The 20,966-nt window shown below is 36.4% G+C and overlaps 1 protein-coding gene across 1 annotated transcript in view; it reads right to left on the bottom strand.

Annotated features, from left to right (window-relative positions):
• LOC138712041 (EGFR adapter protein-like) overlaps positions 1-20,966 on the bottom strand; it is a 1,474,549-nt gene that overhangs the window by 1,264,299 nt on the left and 189,284 nt on the right. The window lies entirely within an intron of this gene.

Consider the following 20,966-nt stretch of genomic DNA (forward strand, 5'->3'; position numbering starts at 1 on the left):
CCGAAGCTATTTTTACTGGAAATGAATACATTAAAATAATGATACATATAATGTTAATGGAAAACAGATTTCGCGTTCTATTACAATCAGTCTTGTACATGTGTACGGCGTTCGGACTACAAGCAGTGTGTGTGTAATATGTGCCGAAGTCTGACTCATTAAAACCTACAGTTTCGAGTTGAGTTCCAAGAGGAAACGAGATTAATACTCAGTGCGGCTGGACTCGTGATATCGGGTGAAATGGATTTTAGCCACTTCATTAAGTGCACGCTCTGCCCACTCCGCTTCCGGAAATTTGAGTGGAATTAACAGATTCGCTGAGATAATTAGGCGCATCTTACAATATCAGCGTACGTTACCTGGTAACGGCCTTCTCTGCGTTATTAGGAGGGAGCGAGTGGGAAAATAAACAAATGAACAACGTAGCGCGAGCATTCTGTGGGATGAACTACACAAGCTAATATTGATTTTCAATGATAATGACAGAAAATCATCCTGAAAACTAAAATTCTTTATTTCAAATATGTTTTTATTTTTATTTTTTTTTAAGATATAGAATATAAATAACGTTAATGAAGAAATAGTGGAGTTCGTACGACTTATTATAACTACATAACTATAATTTCTGAATAATAAGAGTAGATTTACGTAGAATCCACGCTCATAGTTTTTCCATTTGCTTACAAAAGCGATGTTGATAAACTTTGTTGAGTTTCTGGCATAGAATGTCTTTCCCCGCAGAAAGCATGGGCACTCGTTCCGGGATACGTAGTGTTACAAATATGGCAGAATTTCAAATGCTTATTGTAATACTATTAGCAACAGCTTAGTGCTAATGTTATCAGTAATAATTAGACTATGAACCAATGTAACTTGTGTAATCATGTCCAATGACGCCAACTCCCCTCCCCCCTACGGATATCAGAGTCCCGAATTTGTGTATAAAATCTGTCGTGCCGCGAGGCCTCTCTCAGTAATATCTCCGCATAGAGAGCAGCTACAGACCTGTGCTACAACTCGTTTGAATTGTAACCGCGAGTTCTGCAATATTAAAATGACTATTACACGTTTACTACGTCATACCACTTTTGACCAATAAAACGGTACGAAAGGACGTGTTTCAACCAATCATACCTGCTTATCGCACTTTTTTCACTTACCTAGCTTTTTTTATTTCCATCACTTCCCTAGCATTTGTTTGTTTTTATCACTTCCCTAGCATTTATTTTTTGTTTGTTTGCCAACATTTCAAAATGTAAATTCTTTAAGGTACTATAAAACATGCTGTGCGATTGTCATTTGTTTCCCGCATAGACAGTCGACTAAAAATGGCGGCTCCGTTCAAACGTTTAGGTGAAGCTAACATCAGTTACATAGAATTTCAGTAAATCATTTAATACGTATTTTATTATTGTAAGTGTATTTTATTTCTTCTAATCTTTATATACTTTCTCCTGTTTTTATCACCTTCCTACCATTTGTTTCTTTGTTTGCCAACATTTCAAACTGAAAATTCTTTATGCTACTATAAAACATGCTTTGCGATCGGCGTTTGTTTACCGCAAAAGAGTCAATTGAAAATGGCGGCTCCGTTCAAACGTTTTGGTGAAGCTAACATTAGTAATGGAATTTTAGTAAGTCAATTAATATTTTATTGTATTAGAGTACTTTATTTCTTCTAATCTTTATATACTTTCTTCTAATCGTGTAATAGTCAATTAAATCCCACTCGAGTTTTGATTTTCCCTAGATCAATTAAAATATCTAGTGAGATTACTGTTGATAATAGGTACGTACGACACACTTTGAGTGAAACATAGTGATAAATTTGTTATGAGCTAGGATTAATTTCGGAATGCCGCTTCATACGAGTATGAAGAGAAAATTTCATGCCCATTATTTATTATTGCACTTATCTTATCATATATACATTCTCCACTTGTAAACGAAACAAAAATTAAACATTAAAAAGACACAACTGTATTTATTCCCGAAACTGGGTGATCTAATTTACATGCCGGTGCATGCCTGATATAGCACAGAATATATTTACAAGACTTCACTTCCCAAACCTGCAAACAACCTTCTGTCTCTTGACCTCAAAGGGGACCACAAGACCGACCTTGTTTTCACTATCAAAGCTCGCTAACTGGCAAAGTTGTGAGCGTGCTACTATACTAAAGAAAGTTTAGGCTTATAAGTTTATGACATCTGCTTATATAATTCATCATCATCATCATCATCATCATCATCAATCATCATCATCATCATCTCCGCACTACAGCCACATATGGGCCTTGGCGTCCTCAACAATTATTTTCCATGTTTGTCTTTCCTGTGCCTTCCTCCTTCAATTTCTCACTCCCAATGCCACCAAGTCATCTTTCACGCCATCAAACCATCTGAGCTTAGGTCTTCCCTTTTTCCTTATCCCTCCAGTTTCATTAAAAAGCAGCTTTTTGGCTATTTCGTCTTCGCTCATTCTCATGAGATGACCAAGCCATCTTATCCTTTCTGCTTTTATAATCGCCACTATATCCGGTTCTTCATATAACTGATATAATTCCCGGTTAAACCTTCTTCTCCTTATTCCTCCCTCATTAATCGCTCTATATATTCTTCTTAAGATCTTCCTTTCGAAAGTTCCCAAAGAATTTTCCTCTCTTTTTGTCAGGGTCCAAGTCTCCGCTCCATAACTCAACACCGGTCTTATCATTGTTTTATAAATTTTAGTTTTAATCGTACAAGGAACATTCTTTCCTTTTAATATATTTGCTAATCCAAAATAGCTCTTATTGGCTGCTATTAATCTAGCTCCTATTTCACTATCCATTGTATTGTGCTTATTTAATTCGCATATTATTATTATTCTGATAAATGAACAAAAAGGGACAAACGATTTTATTTCATTTGAAATACTTGAGAGCGAGTCAGGGCTAAGTTACTGGCATTCTTAAGAGTCATAAAGTTGTCTTTGGACGAAAGTGACAACGCTATGTGCCAGCAGAATTGTATCGCTGGCTTAATGCAAACAATTAACAAGGAAAAACATAGGCCTACATATTGTGTCCTGCGCCGGGCTAAGAGGGAACACCCCACCGGCAAAAACCAAACACTCTGACCGGCGAAAAGCAACTTTGTGACTCCGTAAGAATACCGGGCGATAACTTAGGTTTCACCGATTCTGTATAGGGCAGCTTTGGAATTGCTTTGATATGTATTAGTACTGTCAACCAGGAAAAGTCACCTGTATTACAGTACATACCTCTCTGTACCTCCTGGTATAATGTAACTACAACATAATCCATATAGGCCCTTTTTAAATGTGATTTAAACTATAATCATGTTATCCCATGTTCTTTTTTTCATTAATCTGATAATTTCAAGGTACAAATATAGGAGTTGTCAAATTAATAAATCACCCAACCAATCAATCAACCGACCGACCAAGGAACAAATAAAAAATAAATAAATTCTTAAATAAATAAATAAAATTAAATAAATAAACAAAGAAACAAACAAAACAATTCATAAAAAATAAACAATAAATAAATCGATAAGTAAATTGATATATTTTTTAAGTAGTCAGTAGGCCTATTTCAACACCTGGCTGAATCTGTGACAATTTATGACAAAGCGGCTGTGAACATACTGATTTTTTTTACTTGGTTACTTAACGACGCTGTATCAACTGCGAGGCTATTTAGCATCGATGAAATTGATGATAGCGAGATGGTATTTGGCGAAATGAGGCCGAGGATTCGCCATAGGTTACCTGCCATTTGCTTTACGGTTGGGGAAAAACTCGGAAAAAACCCAACCAGGTAATCAGTCCAAGCGGAAATTGAACCCGCGCCCGAATACAACTTTGGATCGGCAGGCAAGAGCCTTAGCCAACTGAGCTACACCGGTGGCTGAACACACTGATTTTCCCACCAGATTCATTTCACTATTTGTCTTATTTCTATATTACCATCACACTTTCTCCGAGGAATCTCTATATAGAATCTAGATTTAAACATTTCTTACATTAAATAATAAATTAAATATAAAATAATGTTATAATAATAATAATAATATAATAGTTTATTTAGAATAATACTGCTATTTGTTATTTGCTATTCGATAGTCTCCCTTTTATTTATTTATTCGTTAAAGACATCAGCTCAAAGAATTTGAGTGACCACAAGGGTTCTGAATACAATAAACATGTACAATATAATGTGATTTGAGACATTAAAGAAAAAAGAAAGTTAATTGTTGAAGGCAAATATAAGCGGATTAATTGAAATAGAGATGATGATGTAGCTAATATTTGAAGAGAATCCTTGATAATATTTATAAGAACTTATATTTTTCACTTTTTACTTATATTTTTTATTTCTATTTTATATATGGTCCCGCGCCGTGGCATCGTGATCTAAGGCATTGTGCCTAGGACTCGCGTTACGGAATGCGCTCTGGTTAGAGTCCTCATGAGGGAAGAAATTTTCCCTTGAACCACACGATATCTCCATTATAGTTGGATGATCGTCCACCTTTGCTTCAGTATTTGGACATGAGGCCAGCAGCTGGTCGGCTGGTTGGTTATGGTCTTTCATGGGCTGTCGTACCTCGGATTATTATTATTTATTTTATATCTGAGTCTTGTATTTATATCTCAATTAGTCTCTCTGTTCATTTCTTTTCCATTTGTATGGCATAAATAAGTATAGCTAATTTTGTACTGTCTATTGTAACTGGGGTTTAGCCCTGTTATAAACAAATCAATAAATAAAAAAACTAAAACTTAAGTAAAAAAGCAGATGAGAACTGTAATGGTAACATGAATAAATAGGACCTCACTAGTTCTGAAGATGGCTGACATAAGCTGAAATTAGTCAACTACGTAATTACAACTCAGTTTATTTTAGCACATGAAAGTGGTTATATTAACTACTACTAAGTCATATAAAGTGTTAAAGTTGTAATCAAGATTAATAAAAAAACAATCTGCATCTGGTACTCACACGAAGACAAAAGAGCACTTAGAGGTGTCAAGTGATCTTTAGTGATGCACAGTTTGCATCTATTCCGAAGTCGATTAAAATCTATTACAACCTTGCTAACCTGAAAAGTGAGGCTTGTTTAAATTCCTGGGAAACAGCAAACATCCTGAACCTTGAGGGAAAAACGCTAAATTATTTTTAGATGTTCTGCAAACATAGGCTATCAACTATGCACCTTCTGGAAGCCGCTGAATTCAATATTCATTTGTGCGTTCAACTGAAAATTTCAAGCTGCATAAACGCAGCATTCCCGAAATCAAAGCTCTTGAAATATTCAGCGACAATGAATTAATCATACGGTTCTTTGTTAAATATATCGATGTAAATAACACAAAAACATTGGATGTAAGCAATGAGAGAAATTGACAGTGATTCTTGGAATTTTGAGAGGTCGCCTGAGTTACAAGCATGCAGTTTTTTAATTAATAAACCCTATAGAACAGTTTACACTGATCAGAAAAATTTTGCACGCTAACAGAACATACAGTGACCTGTATTTTTGTCCATTATCATCATCATCATCATCATCATCATCATCATCATCATCATCATCATCATCATCACAGTATGCAGAAGGTATTGTTCGGCAGACACGGGGTTCATAGTGACGTATATACAGAGTTTGAAGTCCTCACCCTTGTGCATGCCTCGTCTGACCGCGGGGGGTGGGAACGAGTGACGCGGACTCAGCGGAAATCCGCCTCTGCCCGCAGGGGCGAGTCGCCGTGGCTCAGCATAAACCAAATCCGCCATGCATGTACAGGACGTTGCAACTCTCACGAATTAGTTAAAGACCGCAGTTCGCGAGTATTAATGTAGCAAATCCGTGCTAATTAAAAATATATCTTTAAAACCGAAGTGTTAATTTTTGCTATTGTAATTATGGTTTATTTAAAGACGCTCGCAACTGCCGAGGTTATACCAGCGTCGCTGGTGTGCCGGAATTTTGTCCCGCAGGAGTACTTTTACATGCCAGTAAATCTACTGACATGAGCCTGTCACATTTAAATACACTTAAATGCCATCGACCTGGGCCAGGATCGAACCCGCAACCTTGATCAGAAGAGCAGTGTTATACCGATTACGCTACCCAGGCCGACAATTTTTGCTATTTTTTTTCGTCTGCAGTTGTTCATACATCTGTACTTTAATCCAAAGACTTATTGTGTTTACATTAATCATTTTCCATTCGGGGATAAAGTACTGGTGGAATAATGAAAAAAGGAAAGAGAAATTCAACATCAAAGTCTGACCCCAATACCATTAGAAATATTTTCCGATAGGCTATACTGACCTCACATAACGGGTCTCACTTGTCAACCATGAATCTTTCCAGAAATACTTCAAACAGACTTGTTACAAATTAAGAATAAATTCTTCCAGGTGTGTAAATGTCATGAAAACTAATGGGAAATAAAGAAGAAGAAAGAAAATGAACAATAGGAACAAAGTGAGAACAGTGGAAAAAACGGAACAAAATAAAAACAGAAAGAAATAACGAAAAGAGATAAAGTGAAATAAAGAAGTAAGCAGGAAAGAAAGAAGAGTATTAATACATAAACCAAAACCCATTAAAAAGTAAATAAGATGGATAACAATTTTTTTTAGGCTTTCTCCATTCTTAAGCGGTTTGCCTCTAATGCTCTCTTCCTTTGATAGAGAGCAGCACACTGAGCCAGTTCTCTGATAGATAGCCGGCCTGTCGCGAAAGGTGAGAAAATGACAGCGAATTAATGTTATGAAGAGTTGTAGCCTTTACCTTTACACGATCGATTCCATCTCTCTAAGACTTGCTGAATATATATTTTGAAGAGGGATGGGGACATGCCACATCCTTGCCTCAGACCCTTTGTTGTTGGAAATGGAGTTGACAGCCTTTTCCCTACCTTCACTACAGCTCGACTCTTCTTGTATAATTTTTTAATTACTGTTATCAGAGATGTCCCGATGCCAATATTTTCCATTGCTCCCCACAGATTGTTAATTGGTACAGAGTCGTACGCTTTCTCAAGATCGATAAAAACTAAATGAATTTCTTGGGCTTTAGCATATGATTTTTCAGTGATCTGTCTTATATCAAATATATGATCCATACAAGATCTACCTGCAGTAAAACCAGCCTGATCCTCAGATATTCTTCCCTCAATTGCTATTTCTAATCTATCCTTTAAAATTGCACTAAAAATTCTACTTATAGAGGACATGACACTAATACCTCTATAATTATTAGGATCCTTCCTATCTCCTTTCTTATAAATAGCAGATATGTATGATAAAGCCCAATCTTCAGGTATTTCATCCGCTTCCAAGATTTGATTGAACATCTTGCAAATAAGTCTTTGTAATAAAGGGGGGCCATACTTCCATAATTCCATCATAATTCCTCCAGGCCCACTTGCCTTTCCATTCCTTGCCTTCAATAGTGCATGCTGAACTTCCTCCTCCAAAATCGGCTCCATATGCGAGGGTAGTCTGTCATTACCAAAATTTTCACTTATTCCTCTTCTTTTTTCAGTCAAGAGACCCTTAAAATGTGTTTCCCATTTCTCCATGCTCACAAGTTGTGTCACTGGTGATGGATTATGGACAGTCCTCATTTTTTTTAAGGCTTTCCAAGCCTCTGCCGATCTTCTATATCCTAGCGTGTGGTCTATTTCCCCACAGTATTTTTCCCACTGCTCTTCCTTAGATAGTTTAACCATCTTCTTTACTTTCTTCTTACACCTCTTATACTCTTCAAAATCTTCTTCATTCTTTGTGCTCAGCCATTTTCGATAGAGTGCTTTCTTTTCTTCAATTACGCCTAATATATCTTTAGTTAACCATTCTGTTTTTCCTCTGTTCTCCTTTTCTATTCCTAAAGCCTCCTCAGCTGCATTCATAATAGAATGTTTCAAATACTCGTACAGTTCTGCGGCACTCCAATCTTCATTCGCCTCCGCCAGTTTATTCGTAAGTCTTAGAGAGATGGAATCGATCGTGTAAAGGTATGGGAGTTCCAATTGGACATGAAACAATACATTCTCTCCTATTTGCAGACGACCAGGTATTAATTGCTCAGTGTCGTGAAGATGCTAAGTTCATGTTGAGGAGGTTGATGGAAGCCTTTGATATAGGAGGTCTTTGCATTAATATGAATAAAACTGAATACCTCGTTGTGGGCAATAGCGGAAGAGATATTATCCTACCGCAAGGAACAATTAAATCTGTGAGACATTTTAAGTATTTGGGGTCTATTATCCAAGAGTCTGGGAGCTGTGAAGCAGATGTAGATCACAGAGTGCAACAGGCAAGAAGGGCAATAAAGATGCTGAATGGGGTACTGTGGAGTAGATCCATTTCCAAACAAATGAAGAAAATAATTCTACAATCTATAGTTGAATCTATACTAACATACGGGGCAGAGGGATGGGCACTTGTTGAACGTCAGAAGTGTAAGATACAAGCGACGGAATAAGAAGAGCTGCTAGAGTATCCAGATTGGAAAGGAGAAGGAATGAGGACGTGAGGCAAATGATGGAGATGGAAGAGTCGGTAATTGAAAGAATCGAAAAACGAACTCTTCAATGGTATGGCCACGTAAAAAGGATGAAAGAAGGAAGATGGCCAAAGATTATTCTGGAATGGTCACCTCGGGGAAGGAGGAAGCGTGCGAGACCAAGAAAAACATGGAAAGCCGGTGTCATGCAAATGATGAAGGACCGACATATGCAGGAGGAGGATTGGCGGGATCGAGAAGGATGGCGGAAGGGAATTCAGGGCAACCGCTGAAGAGTGGAAGAGCCCACAAAAGAAGAAGAAAAAAAGAAAGAAGAGTTGTAGGATTGGGAAGGAATCGAATAGTAGCCCTAGTGATTTTGGTGCTAAATTTCATTAATAGGAAAACAATAAGATAGGATGGAGAGAATGTCCTCTGTAGAAGATAGGACAGGCATATAGTCCCAGCGAATTGGCAGAAAAAAGAGCAGGAAGAACAAGAAGAAAATAAGATATGAACATAAGTATGACAAGTTATTAAGATATGACAAGATACGTTGAAATAACATGCATTACGATATGTTTAACTAGGATAAAATAAGATGGATTTTGGATTCGATTAGGTTTATATAAGTTGATGAATGGCTGAATGGAGTGGTGGCTGGTTGGGTCGATGGATGAACGAACACGAGACTGGGTGAACAAACGGCTTGGTGGATCAATTTGTCGGCAGGCGTACGCAGAGATAGAATGATAGATATACAAGGGAGAATTAAATATATACATATATACAGGTAAGATGAGACAGGCAGATATATAAATAAGAAGACAGAAACAGGCACAGAAAAGGAGCCATAGAAAAGTAGAAAGACAGTCAGACAGAAAGGTAGATGGATCAGACAGATCAGAAAGCAACAGACTGATCAAACAAACAGACATATCAGACAGATCAGAGAAACAGTCAGATCAGACAGACAAATCAGAGAGACAAACAGACAAGAAGAGCAGACAGATCAGGGAAGCATATAGATCAGAGAGACAGACAGATCAGAGAAACAGACATATCAGAGAGACAGACAAATCAGAAACATCAGAGAGACAGACAGATCAGAGAAACAGACATATCACAGAGACAGACGAATTAGACAGATCAGAGAAGCAGACATATCAGAGAGAGAGACAAATTAGACAGATGAGAGAAGCAGACATATCAGGGAAGCAGACATATCAGAGAGACAAACAAATGCGGCAGATCAGAGATACAAATTAGATAGATCAGAGAGGCAACAGATCAGAGAAGCAGACGTATCAGAGAAGCAGACATATTAGAGAGACAAACAAATGAGGCAGATCAGAGAGACAGACAAATTAGACAGATCAGAGAAGCAAACAGATCATACAGGTCAGAGAAGGAGACAGGTCAGATAGATAGATAGATAGATAGATAGATAGATAGATAGATAGATAGATAGATAGATAGGTAGGTAGGTAGGTAGGTAGGTAGGTAGGTAGGTAGGTAGGTAGATAGGTAGATAGATAGATAGATAGATAGATAGATAGATAGATAGATAGATAGATAGATAGATAGATAGATAGATAGATAGATAGATAGATAGATAGATAGATAGATAGATAGATAGATAGATAGATAGATAGATAGATAGATAGATAGATAGATAGATAGATAGATAGATAGATAGATAGATAGATAGATAGATAGATAGATAGATAGATAGATAGATATATAGATAGATAGATAGATAGATAGATAGATAGATAGATAGATAGATAGATAGATAGATAGATAGATAGATAGATAGATAGATAGATAGATAGATAGATAGATAGATAGATAGATAGATAGATAGATAGATAGATAGATAGATAGATAGATAGATAGATAGATAGATAGATAGATAGATAGATAGATAGATAGATAGATAGATCAGACATATCAGAGAGAAACACAGATCAAACACACGAAAGAAGCAAACAGATCAGAGATATGGACAAATAAAACAGATCAGAGAGACAAAAAGATCAGGCAGATCGGAGAAGCAGACAGATCAGAGAGATAGATCAAACAGATAAATCAGACAGATCAGGGAAACAGACTGGTCAGACAGATCAGGTAGGCAGATGAAACAGATAGATTAGGCAGATAAGAAAGGTACAGAGATCAGTCAGATCCGAGAGAAAGGCAGATCAAAGACACAGATCAGAGAAACAGAAAGATCAAACATATTATACAGATCAGAGCGAAAGAGAGAGACAGACAGATCACAAAGACAGGCAGCATAAAGAGGCAGATCAGAGAGAGAGAGAGAGAGAGAGATCGAATGGGATAGACGACCGACAGATCCACAAAAAGACGCGCACACTATACATGAAAGACAAATCAGACAAAGACAGAGACACAGAGATACAGTGAGAAAGACAGAGAGGAGGCCAGATAGAGAGACAGACAGAGAGACAGACAGGCAGGCAGGCAGGCAGGTAGGCAGGTGGACAGATTAGGTAGAAGGCAGATAGAAGATTAAATAGAACGGACAGATAATAAACGGAAAAATATAAAGAAATAATGAAGGAAAACAAAAAGAAAAGTAAACATCTTCTACTTAAATTGTAACTTTTTCTACTTGTCACTGCTTCAAAGCAAAACTAAAATGCCGCTCTAATCTAAACTTCCTTGGGATTCAATCTCCGCAGGGACGCCATCCCTGTCTGCCGGAGGTAATAGCGGTGATAACTGATAAATGATAAGGCACAAACCAAGCGCGTGCTGTTAACATTATGTCTAATTAATGGCAGGCAATGCCGCGCAGGCTGAGGTCTGCAGTATTCCTGTCTCCGCGGCTGACGGAGAATTTTGCATTTAGATGAGGTCAACACGTCGGCGCGGAGCTCTGCAAACACTTTTAATGTAGAGCTGCGAGGCCTGCAAGTTTACTTCATTCACGCAATAATAAAACATCAAATTACACACCTCTATTCCCCTAACAACTTAGGCGCATTATTCTTACGGGCTTTTAGCGTATTATTCATTTTTTTAAAATGTGTAATTGTTTGTTCTGAAAACAACTTAGTCGTTGTTTTGTTTCTATTATTACAGCATTTTCTCATTACCCGAAGTACAGAGAAAGAATTGTTATTTTCAGGGAAATAATTTATCCCTGCTTGATCATTTAGGGAATACAATAAACATAACGTCACTGTTTCAGAAAAAAAGCAAGAGTAGGCCTATTTTATGTAAACCTACAACATTTATAAAATTACAAACACTTCTTCAATTAAAGAGCATCTCTTTTTAACTTTATTGGAAAATTAACATGTGCAATAAAATAAAAAAAAGACAAAATTATATCTATCTTAAACAAACATAATCTTAAACACAAACTTTTAAGGGTTAGATCTAGAATAAATAAATAGTCATATTCCCCATAAAGTCACACGAATAAATTTATTACAATGTCATTGTAATTAGATGTGTACAATGCTGATAAAATTTTATTTTATTTATTTATTTTAACAAGGAAAGTTAAGGAAAGGAATAATTAATGAACCAAATAACTAAGAATTGCCTTTGTTTCTATTTTATTCCTTTACAGCTTAGTCTGTATCATAACAAATGACCATATTTTACTTGAGGTAAGGAGTTCTGAATAAATGTTTAATTAAAAACTTTTTAACTACTTGAACTTCAAAATAACTTTTATTCCGAACTTTCTTAAATGAACATTAATCGTTATTTCCGTGCAATCTTAATGTTTTCCTACTACTTCTCATAGTTTAATATTCGCATATCGATCCACAGTATGTCCCAGAATAAAGTACACTGAAATTATAGAACATCACTTTTACTTGAGAAATATATTAACCACTAGTGTATAGGTCTATTTTTGTAAAAGCTGTCCGATTTTCCTTACAATTTATATAACGCTCTTGAAGATTACTGAAAAGATTTTTGGTTGTCTCTCTTGTAATGGGGTCAAGGACACATCTGATATATTTTCAGCTTAATTAAGTTTGTGGATATCGGATGTCTGCATACACGCTCTTTCAATGTACCCCACATATAGCATCAGGAGGGGCTTTAGATTAGAAGAGTTTGTATGAATGGGGTATTCTGTGCTCCTGGAAATCAGCCGTCAGAGAAAATGATGGTGGGTAAGTTCTATAGTATGTTCACACAGGCGGCCCGGGTTCGAGTCCCGGTTTGGTTTGGGATTTTTCTCGGGGTCTCCCGTTTTCCCCAATATTAGGAATTTATATCATTCCGTCACCAATCAATAGCACTCCCCGATAGCCGACTGGGGACGCACCAAGGGGCCTGGCGTAGAGACGAGGGAGAGTTGCCTACTCGAAATCTCGATTCGCAGTGAACCTTTAGGTACCCACACGAGCTACATTTGTCGCAGGTTTTCTGCTACAAATGAAGCTTCCGTAATTGTCGCAAAATGGGTGGCCACACGGGCGCTACAATTACTGCTAGTTTCTGCGTTAAATGTCGCTACGTGTGGCCACATGACATGCCACACGTAGCGACATTTGTAGCAACTTTCTGCGACAAATGTAGCTGGAATTATAGACCGCATTGAGTTAAATGGAAGCGGCCACACGGAGCAGCAAGTGTAGCAAGTTTGGCGCCGTCTGACATGTCGTGACCAATAATTTCCCACCTTAAACGAATTAACATTGTTGTTAGTTACTGGGAATTTCTTATTGTAAAATCCATATTTTTAAACTTTAAATTTATATTAATATTTATTTCCGCTTTGCTAATTCCCAGAGGAGACTCAGCGAGTCAAAGAATATATATGTCAAAAGACTTTTACCTACTAACTGACAAAACATAAAGAATAAATATCATGTAAAAGAAAACAAAAAAATTGTAATAAAAGTACAAACAACCGTGTAAAATGAATGGTTATGCTTTAATTTTTTAGGAATGAGATAGAAAGCGAAAATCAAATGTCATGTAAAGGACACACAGATTAAGACTTTAAAAAGAATGAAATAACAAATCAAAGTTATTCATCTTACAGTAGAGAATTACAATAATTTAGCGCAATGTAAATTTACAAATGCGTATGGATACACGCGTAAGCTAATTTTAAATACTATTTTCATAATCTTATTTCTGTTTTTTCTTACTTCACCAGAAGTTACAGATTAAACATGCTCTTCCCTTTCCAATACATGAATTTCTGAAGCATCTCCATGTAAAAAGGAGTTTTAAACATGACCCAAAACACAACTCAAAGAGGCAATCTGTTTGTAACAAAAAAACAGGAGTAAGATTAATAACTTACGAATAATTTCCAATTAGAAATATGGTCGAGCATAAAAAGTCGTATGAAACTTGCCTATAATGGTAATTAAGACGCTCGTATGAAAATTATGAAACGAGCGCAAGCGAGTTTCATAAACATCCACGCGTCTTAATTACTATCATTATAGGCTCGTTGCATAATGTACTATTATTTTACATCCCAAATAATTAAAGTTTGAAACTCGTTCCAGAGGTTTATCTTCCAAAATTATTTTTGATATAACAGCTTATTTCCCCCGGAATTCCATAACTTCGGTTTTTTCTTTAGTTATTTTAAAATTGTACTCAGAACAAACATTAAATAAGTGGTGTAAAGAAATCATCGTTATTATTTTGAATTATCACGAAATCATTCATTCATTTAGTGTTCTGCCCAAGGGCAAGTCTTTCTGCAAACCCAGCTTTCTCCAGTCTTTCCTATTTTCTGCCCTCCTCTTCATTTCCTCATATGATCCATATATCTTGATCTCGTCTATCATCTGATATCTCCTTCTACCCCGAACTCTTCTCCCATTCACCATTCCTTCCAGTGTATCCTTCAGTAGGCAGTTTCTTCTCAGCCAGTGACCCAGTCAATTTCTGTTCCTCTTCCTGATCAGTTTTCTGCGTCATTCTTTCTTCACTCACTCTTTCCAAAACAGCTTCATTCCTTATTCTGTCTGTCCATTTGACACGTTCCATTCTTCTCCATATCCACATTTCAAATGCTTCTATTCCCTTCTTCTCACTTCATGTTTCTGCACCCATACAATGCCACACTCCATACAAAGCATTTCACTAGTCTCTTCCTTAGTTCTTTTTCCAGAGGTCCGCAGAAGATGTTCTTTTTTCTATTAAAAGCTTCCTTAGCCATTGCTATCCTCCTTTTGACTTCTTGGCAGCAGATCATGTTACAGCTTATAGTAAACCCCAACCAAGTATTTGAAGCTGTTAACTTGCTCTATTGCTTCATTTAGAATTCACAAGTTTATCTTCTGTATTTTCTTCCTATGAACATGCTCTTCGTATCACTAAATCATCGGTACATAATAATAGTACATTATTCAACGAGCCTATAATGGTAGTAATTAAGACGCAAGTGTGTTTTTTTATGAAACGAGCGCAAGCGAGTTTCATAATTTTCATACGAGCGTCTTAATTACCATTTCAGGCAAGTTTCATACGACTTTTTATGCTCGACCATATTTCTAACTTGAAATTATTCAAAATTATGTCATGTTATGGTTATGTGCGAACTGACCTGAATTATGAGATGTGCGCAGACGCGAAAGTATTGATTTTTTTCCGAGGCCGAATGTCATTGACCTTGATAGAGACTAAGATGAACATTAGTCTGATATAACCTGGAAATTGATTTAGAATTGAAAAACGAGATGACAAATTGAATTTATTTGAATATTATTTACAATTAACGCTAATTATTATAGTAACAGAACATAACCTTCTGCGATAGTATTGGATTTCCAGTTTCCGTGACTTTTCGCTAATTGTCTTTCGATTGCATATCCGAGAATATTCGATATTTGCGGTTTTACAACGGTACAAAGGTGACTTGTCATTGGCTGAACACCTGAACTTTAATGAATAGGTGTACTTTAATGAGGTGCATTAAAGGGCTACTACCAGATGTATAATTACTACATTTCGGCATGGTCGAGCATAAAATATTTAAAAACACATTCTCTATTTAATTTTATTCCTGATTTAATCGTTCGTTTCCATGTTTGGATGATGTCATTAATGACAAATTAAATATCAACAAGAAATTATTTTTCTTGAACACTAAGCACCATTTTGACTGTGAGTGTTTCACAGCCTTTTTCAGCAAAAATTGAAGTAAGAATAAAATTAACAATGTCACCAGATTTTTCCATATTGAACTGCAAATTAAACGTATTCAAACTTTGGTATATGTACTTTATTTTGGATCATATTGTACTGTACTTTATTTTGTGTGTTAAATTATCCAAATATGTGAACTGAGACACAAATTTTAATTACTATCCGATACAAACTATTTTCAATTAGAGTAAGTTATCCCCTCAGATATACATTGTTATTTTGTATCATAATATTGGATTTTAAAACGTGAAATAATTTGGTTTGTGGGCTATACACATTTTATTAATTTCACTTTGTAGATTTACACATTCGAAAAGCTATGAAAAAAAAATGCAAGATACACATTGACGTAGAGTTACCATTGCAACGAACTTTAAAGTAGGATTTCCACATTGGACAACAACAAGTTTTTATCTGGTACTAGTAAATGTTAACCGAGCGGCAAAAGGCTTTAACGTCAGGCTAATTTTTATATCCCACGCGGAGCAGAGTGTGAAAATATATTACGCAGTTTTAAAACTAATGCGACGGGTTATTAAATACAACATCTGTTTCCCGAACAACGCAGCGTTAAATCTCTTAATGTACCAAAATCATTACGCTTGACGCCGACTCCATTATGACTGCCCTCCCTAGCCTATGCCGTCACACTGCCAATCCCAACCATTCATACAGGGAAGGGCGCCCTAATACTCTGTGCGGGCTACACTTAGGGCCTTCAGCATTAGCTAAAACCATCTGAAATGGACCGTTTAGGTACTTCGTTTCTATCCCTTTTACGTCAGTATCCTCTTCCTGCTCAAGCTCTTCCATTTTGATCTCTTAATTCCATTCCCATCCTCGTCACAATAACAATAATAATAATAATAATAATAATAATAATAATAATAATAATAATAATAATAATGATAATGATAATAATAATAATCATCATCATCATTATCATCATCAACACCATCGTCATTGTTTTTCCCTTCTTTATTTAACAACGCTGTATGAACTGTTAACTTATTTAAAGTCGATGGAATGGTGACAGTGCGATGGTATTTGGTTAGATTAGGCCAAATATTCGCAATAGAATTTCCTGACATTTGCTTTGCAGTTTGGTGAAATCTCTGAATAAATCCCAACCAAATAATCAGCCGAGTTGGGAATCGAACCCATGTCCGAGCGCAGTTTCACGTCAGCAGGTAAACATATTATTACCTGAACTAAGCCAGTCCAGGTCAAGATCGTAAGCAGACCTTTATAGGCCTCTGTCACGAGCCTCGCACTGAATTCTCCATCCTAAAATTACTGCCAACAGTGAACTTAATATATGGAAGAATCGGAGTGAAACCAAGTGTTACGATATATGGTTATTACGAACTTATAGGCCAAATGTTACTGGGTATAACTCAAATTTTTGGATAGGCTAAGCCTCAGAAGCCTCTTAAGAGGTTTGCCAATTAAAAAAAAAAAACCATAGCTTACTGTTCCTTTAAAAAATCGTATGTCTGGCATCCAAGTGCAGAAGTATACAGGTAATTGAGAGAAAACACACAAACAGGCAGATGGTTTATCAACAATGGATGATATTTTCAGTCTCAGCTGAACAACCTACCCGATCACATCATGTTAACAACCAACACAGCACCGAAACCAGCTGACATCTTCGAGACGTGACAGTCAAATTTGTACCACATTTAACCTACCTCAGCTGTATTTTAAATATTTATTTAACATTTTAATATTTATCACTATTTTAATTCTCTTGTCAAGCTACCATGGGTAACTACTAGAATATGTAAATGCAATTTTAACAGCAAGACTTTTAACACACAGCAATCATTTGTATCAAGTATGCTCTTAATTTACTTGTTTTCTACTTATATAACATATAGAACATAATATTTTCCACATGAAGAGTCAATAGCATATTGTCATTTTGATTTCACATTTCATTCTGTGCTCAATCTTTAACATTTATGATAAAATGCAATACCACAGAGGGTGATATCTTGACATATGTACATGTATTCCTCAATAACATAATTTTTCAAACAGAGTAATCATTTAGCATCAAGCATGTTCGTAACCTGCTAGTTTAATTTACGTATTATATGGAACACAATACTTCCACATGAATATTTAATAATATATGTAATTATTGCACGTCATATTTACTATTGTGTCTAATCTCAACATTATGATAAAATGAAAATATTGTTCATGTAAACAGCTGAGTCAGTGCACGTCCAATTATAATGTAACATTTATCTAGTCAAGTGGTAACCATGTTCGTTTGTCCGAATATTAATTCATTCCACTTAATTTTGTAATTCAGTATTCAGTATGTATAACATGATACTTATGACGATCTGATGATGACAAATAATTGGCGAAAACGTTAATCCAATCAATAAATATGACATAGTTAATAATTAAGACTATACATTACTTGATAAGCAAGAAGACGGACCCATTTAACCTATATTCACCTAACAATGGATGAATTACGAAGTAACATCACTGTAGATAAGAAATAAACCTTGCTAACTGAAGCTTCGACAGCCATATACATTTCCAGAGTTCGACACTGTAAAAAAAGAAGCGACTACCTGATACCTGGGCTGGCTTCTCTGAAGTTTCTCAATAGGCGTTAAAAGAAGGAAAGTGACTATAATTACAATCTGCTTAGGAAGACCGATTCAGTAATGCAATTTTACTTGGAGGCGTCGTGTGTGCGAAAACCACAAGATTGAGAAGCCCGGGGCAGACAAGCGTCTTCTCGAGTGTCCAGGTGGCGCGGTTCACACGGCGTGCTATGGCTTCCGCACGCGTGATCCACTCTGCTTGTTCAGCAACATGACTCGCCACGTACAACCCCCCATGGTGTTTAAGAAACGCAGAGGGGGTGAGAGTTTGTAGTGTTAGCCGTGGGTCAGAGTTGCTAACTTTAAATATCGATTGAACAGAAATATAACACAACAGGGATAGTTGGGGAATACATTAATTTACTACCATCGAGGATTGAAACATTTAGTACGCTCCGTCCTCATTCTCGTGTTAATTATGAACTAACATTAGTCATACACAAGTTTCGGAATTCCTTAGCTATAGAATCACACGGAGAAAGGCAATAATTTAATGTAAATGACTACAAAGGTAACAAATGATAAATTAATTCCATGGGAACCATACACAATATATCAAAACCACTTGTTAAATAGGTAAAGAATACATGAACTACACGGGGTAGCCCTATGCATTTGATAAAACAAATTTCTAAAACACAAGAAATGAATTTGGAACATAGTGCAAAATGTTTCCATACAAACTACGTCCTCCTTATTAGATGTAATGGAGTGGTAACTTGGGAAATGATCGTCACATAAAAATGCAACCCCTATCGCCGTCACAAGATGAAGACAAAGAGAACAAGGGAATACGAGAATAAGCAGAAGGCATAGGCAAAAGGAGGAGCACAAGAAGAACAAGGGAAATGCAAGATAACAAGCGAGAAGACAAGGAGAACATGGGGAATACAAGGATAAGAAGGGGAAGGCAAGGATAACTAGTGGAAGACAAGAATAACTTGAGAAGACAATGAGATCAAAAGGAAGACAGTGAGAACAAGGGGAAGATAGGGAGAAGGGGAGGACAAGTAAAATAAGGGGAATACAAGATGAATATCTAAAATATAACGAGAACAAGGGGACAAGGAGAACAAAACAAATACAAGATAAAAAGAGAAATATAAGGAGAAAAATGTGAATACATAGAGAACAAGAGGTATGTAAGCAGAACAAAGGGACGACAAGGATAACAAGGGGATTAAGAGTTTGATAAGGGGGAAGATAACAAGAAAAAAGGGAATATACAGAAAACAAGAGAAAGACAAGGAGACCAAGGTGAACATAAGCAGATCAAGAAGGCAGCAAATAAACAAGAGGAAATACAAGGAGATCAAGGAAGTATCAATGTATATGATTCGAGAAATTGCTTTAAATCGTACCGGAGGAATGGGAATTTTCTATTCACATATGAAGAATGTGTCGCTGCTGAGATACATTATTGTCAACAATTGTTGTAACACGGCTTAATGTTCATTATTACCAGTCTTAAATATAAATTTATGCTTCCAATAAGAAGGGCATTATATTAGCGGCGACGTTGGCTCCCTTTCCCCGGTTCCAACGTCAGATATAGCGCAGGCAAGGAACGGAATCTGAAGGCTCCGAACGCTAGTAACCGATCTGTACATTGCCAACAAAATTATCTAATGATCTCTTGGAGCTTGAACTCTGACATGATGTGAATGAAGTAATGGTGAAAGTAAATGACGACAAACAAGTATGTCACACGATTTTCTGCTAAACGAACTAAATAACGACGATAATGGAGCAGTGGTGGAAACATGATGGCCTTGAAAACTAAAGTAGCCTACTCATATACGCATAGAATCTAGCACTATGTAATAAAGTTCATAAAATTAGGCCGTGATCGAAATATGACCACTTTTGGTGACAAAATTCTAACCCGACTTTCCCACGCCTCTAAGTTTTGCCTCAGTTACACATTTCTCTAAGCTAGGATGGAGCCAAACGCATTCCTGGCAGAAAATAAGCAGAATTTTTCCATCCCCTTTTTCAGCAGTTGACTCCTATTCTTTCCGCTTCGGCAGACAGGGCAGCCGTTGTTAGGCACGCGTTTGCAAGATTATGGAATCGTGTGACAGCGACTTGATTACTCATCCCATTGTTTAGTCCCCACACCCATCCTGTCTGAGGCCACGGGTGGTCGCCAAGGCAGAGGTACACGGAAGGCCTTCATTATGTATGAATCATACCACATAGGCCTAATCATTTTTTACCGTGAACAATCACTTTCTGAATGATGATAATGATGATAATAATAATAATAATAATAATAATAATAATAATAATAATAGAGCATAACTGGCTTGTCTTATAAAGTCTTCCCCTCTGAGACATTAACCAAGAGAACTGCAACTTCAGCCAGAGCTGAAGACTTTAAGACCACGCACTACAGAGTTTTGTAATTTCTAAAGTTTTCACTATTTCATTGAAATATTTATATCAGTTAGATATTACTGACACAAATGCACAATTTTATTATTGTCAAATTTTTATGCTGAAAAATATGCCCAGAAAAAATTGTATATTGTATCATTTTAAAATAATTGATATTTTTAGTAAACATTTACCTGGATTTCACATAAAAATAATAAGGTTCCTTAAACTTTTTAAATGAAGCTATAATAA

The sequence above is a fragment of the Periplaneta americana genome, chromosome 13, assembly GCF_040183065.1.
Source record: "Periplaneta americana isolate PAMFEO1 chromosome 13, P.americana_PAMFEO1_priV1, whole genome shotgun sequence".
Taxonomy (NCBI): Eukaryota; Metazoa; Arthropoda; class Insecta; order Blattodea; family Blattidae; genus Periplaneta; species Periplaneta americana.